The 4,524-nt window shown below is 43.1% G+C and overlaps 1 pseudogene; it reads left to right on the top strand.

Moving 5' to 3' along the window:
* The first annotated feature begins 679 nt into the window (after positions 1-679).
* Positions 680-3,841, top strand: LOC117092538 (annotated as a pseudogene).
* Positions 3,842-4,524: the final 683 nt, after the last annotated feature.

The raw sequence follows: 4,524 nt of genomic DNA, 5'->3' as shown, positions 1-4,524 counted from the left end.
GAAAATAGAAGAAAGAAAATATGAACAGAGCCTTTAAGAAATATAAGACACTTTAGGCTGGATGCGGTGGCTCAATCCTGTAATCCCAGCACTTTCGGAGGCCGAGACGGGCAGATCACGAGGTCAGGAGATCGAGACCATCCTGGCTAACATGGTGAAACCCCATCTCTACTAAAAAAATACAAAAAAAAAAAAACTAGCCGGGCAAGGTGGCGGGGGGCACCTGTAGTCCCAGCTACTCGGGAGGCTGAGGCAGGAGAATGGCGTGAACCTGGGAGGCAGAGCTTGCAGTGAGCTGAGATCTGGCCACCACTCCAGCCTGGGTGACAGAGCGAGACTCCGTCTCAAAAAAAAAAAAAAAAAAAGACACTTTTAAGTGCACCAACATACATGTAATGAGAATACCAGAAGGAAAGGAGAAAGAGAAATGAGCACAAAAATATTCCAAGAAATAATGGCTAAATTGCCGGGCGCGGTGGTTCAAGCCTGTAATCCCAGCACTTTGAGAGGTTGAGACGGGCGGATCACTAGGTCAGGAGATCAAGACCATCCTGGCTAACACAGTGAAACCCCATCTCTACTAAAAAAATACAAAAAACTAGCCGGGTGTAGTAGCGGGCGCCTATAGTCCCAGTTACTCAGGAGGCTGAGGCGAGAGAATGGTGTAAACCTGGGAGGCGGAGCTTGCAGTGAGCTGAGATCCAGTCACTGCACTCCAGCCTGGGTGACAGAGCGAGACTCTATCTCAAAATAATAATAATAATAATAATAATAATGGCTAAATACATCCATAATTTGTTGAATAAACATTAATCAATACCCACAAGCATCTCAACAAACTGTAATCAGAATGAATGCAAAGATATCCATGAACAGACCCATCATAGTAAAAGTGCTAAAAGTGAAAGAAAATGTTGAAAAGTATAAGAGAAAAATGATGTGTCACTTAACAATGGAACACCAATCAATTGACAACTGACTTCTTATCCAAAGCAATGGAGGAGATGAAGGCAATGGGATGATATATTCAAAGTACTCAAAGGACAAAAGCTCTGTCAAGCAGTAACATACTGTCTTTCAAAAATGAAGATGAAATAAAGCCCTTCCCAGACCTACCATATAAGAAATTGTAAAGGTTATTCAAACAAAGCAAGTAAATCCACATGGAAATTCAAAACCACATTTTTAAAAAGAAAATATAATATACAAAAGGCAGCAAAAATGCACATTTCTTTTACTTCTCTTAATAAATTTAAAAGGCAATTGTATAATACAATATGTACATAATTATACTGTTGGGCCTATAACATGGAAATGTAATATATTTGACAATAGCAGCATAAAGGAAGTAAATGACAGCAGAGTTGTATTGGAATAAGGAAATGATACATGATAATAGCTAGAATTCATAGGAACAAATATGAGAAACAGAAATAGGTGGCCAGGGGTTGTGAGCTGGTGGAAGACCTGGCCATGGAGGAGGCTGAGGAGTCAGTGCTTCTTCCCTCCCTTCCCCTCTTCCCACCCTGCTCCCTCCCCACCTCCCCAAGAATGTTCCACTATGAGTCTTGGGAGGATTGTCTTCTGGATGAAGAGGAAGATTACTTTCAGGGACTGAGAGAAAAAGATGAAGAGATTGATCAATGATGATACATTTGGGTCAGGTGCAGTTGATGATGATTGGCAGGAAGCACGAGCACCTGGCTGAATTGGAAGAAAAGCTACCAGTGGCAGTTAATGAACCAACAGGCAACGGAGAAAGGGAAGAAATAGACTTGTTGGGTGACCATGAAGAGAATCTGTCAGAAAGGCTCAGTAAGATGGTGATTGAAAATGAACTAGAAGATCCAGCTATGAGGGCAGCACAGACCAGGCCAGTTTTACAGCTCCAACCAGGAAGTCTGAATTCCAGTATCTGGGATGGATCTGAAGTTCTGAGGCAAATCCGAGGACCACTGCTCACTCAGGAAATGTCTACAGTGTCTGTATTAGAATATGCCTTGCCTCAGAGGCCCCCTAGGGTCCAGAAAATGATCAGGACCTTTCTGAATATGCATTACTAAGATGGTCAACTTCACCTATCATTGGCAGTCCTCCCGTTAGAACTGTTCCCATAGGTACCCCACCTAAGCAGATGGCTTTGCCCCACAGAGCCTATGCAGTCCTAGTCCATAGACTTTCCTCCACCTGAAACCAGCAACTGAAAAGGAAGGCCAATTTGGAAGATTCTGCATTAGAAGCCTGTCCATGTTTGGCCCCCAATGCCACCGTGTTATCCTGGTCCCTATGATGAGAGGATGTCTCCAAATCAGTTCTACAGGGTCCTGAACTCTTCCCTCCTGGGTCACCCTTTTCCTCCTAGTGTTCCTCCTGTTCTCAGCCCCCTTCAGAGAGCACAGGTTCTTGAAGGAGCACAACAACAGCCTGGACAGATGTCTCCCAGCCAGTTTGTATGGGTCCCTGGATTTGTAGTCCACTTGCTGCTTTGAATCCCAAGTTGCTACAAGGGCAAGTTGGGCAGATGCTTCCCCCAGCACCAGGCTTCCATGCCTTTAGTGCTCCACCCTCCGCAACACCACCTCCACAGCCCAGGACCTCACTTGCAAAACCTAAGATCTCAGGCCCCAATGCTTAGACTGGACACAACTTACCTCCATCCACAGCACCACTGACTCTTGCATCAGAGACAGCAACAGAATAGAAATCAGCATCAGAATCTCGATGGTGCAGGAGATAGAGGAAGTCACTGGAGCAGTCATCACAATCATCTCTGAAAGGATCTATATGCCAATATCATGTTGCAGCAGGAAAAGGATTGGGCCACTAAAATTCAGATGATGCAACTGCAAAGCACTGATCCCTACCTGGATGATTTTTATTACCAGAATTACTTTGAAAAGCTGGAGAAACCATCAGCTGCTGAAGAAATACAAGGTGATGGCCTTAAAAAGGAGTGCACCAAGGTTATCACCCCTCAGGTGGCCGAACTGGAGCATGCCTATAAGCCAGTATAATTTGAGGGCTCTTTGGGAAAGCTTACTGTTTCCAGTGTGAATAATCTCCAAAAAATGATTGATGCTGTTGTATCATCTTGGAGTGAGGATGATGAGACAAAAGAAGAACAAGTACAAAACAAGAGGAGAAAAACCCCTGTCATAATTGAGAAAACCTACAGTTTGCTCCTTGATGTGCAGGACTATGAAAGACATTACCTCCTAAGTCTAGAAGAATGACCTGCTCTAATGGATGAGCGAAAGTACAAAATTTGTAGCATGTATGACAACTTAAGGGGGAAATAGCCTGGACAAGAGAGGCCTAGTGATGACCACTTTGTACAGATCATGTGTATCCGAAAAGGGAAGACAATGGTTGCCTGTATTCTTCCTTTCCTCTCCACAGAGCAAGCAGCTGACATTCTCATGACAACAGCGAGGGACCTCTCTTTCCTTATCAAGAAGGATGCACAAGATGAGGTGCTGCCATGCTTACTGAGTCCCTTCTCTCTCCTCCTCTATCATCTTCCAACAGTGACTATCACCAGCCTTTTGCAACAGCTAATGAACCTACCTCAAAGTGCAGCACCCTCCAATCCTCACTTCACTGCTGTGCTCAGAACAAATTCTGACAGGATTCCACTGAATCCCTAGATCAATTTGAGAAATGACTTCTAAACATTGGGTCTTCTCATCTGTGATTATGGTGCATGTTTCAATTTATTAAGGCCTTCCCTAGCTTCTCTCAACAAAATTGTGTAATTTTTAGGTAGTAGTCTTGCATGTGTTTTATTAAATATATTCCTAAGCATTTTATGTTCTTTATCAATGAAATTTTTTTGATTTCATTTTCAATTGTTTGCTGTGATAGAAAAATTCAACATTTTGGTTGAAATTTTCCTTGAAACTACCATTGTCCTTGAAACTACCATTAAAATCGTTTCCACAAAGAGGTTGATTCAGATGACTTCAATGGCAAATTGGCCCAAGATTTGTCAAAAAACCAAAAAGAATATCTAGAGAAAATAAACAGCTAACATAGAACTTTATGATAAATTATCGACTGCTTTTTCACTAAAGTCAGACTCAAGGATGTCTGCTCTGATAATTTTTTTTTTTTTTTAGACAGAGTCTAGCTCTATCCCCCAGGCTGGAGTGCAGTGGCACGATCTTGCCTCACTGCAACCTCCACCTCCAGGGTTCAAGCTCATCTCCTGCCTCAGCCTTCCGAGTATCTGGGATCACAGGTGCACCACCACACCCAGCTAATATTTGTATTTTTAGTAGAGATGGGATTTCGCCATGTTGGCCAGGCATGTCTCGAACTCCTAACCTCAGGTGATCCAACTGCCTCAGCCTCCCAAAGTGTTGTTGGGATTACAGGCATGAGCCACCACGCCCAGCCTTGCTTTGAGTATTTCCATTCAACACTCTACAGAATGCCCTAGCCTGTGCAGTATGGCAAATAAATGAAATACAAATTAAAAGGAACTGTCTTCACAGATGTCCTGATTGTGTTTATAGAAAATTC

The sequence above is a fragment of the Trachypithecus francoisi genome, unplaced genomic scaffold, assembly GCF_009764315.1.
Source record: "Trachypithecus francoisi isolate TF-2019V2 unplaced genomic scaffold, Tfra_2.0 Lachesis_group12, whole genome shotgun sequence".
Classification (NCBI taxonomy): Eukaryota; Metazoa; Chordata; class Mammalia; order Primates; family Cercopithecidae; genus Trachypithecus; species Trachypithecus francoisi.
This window is presented reverse-complemented; position numbering and strand designations above follow the sequence as displayed.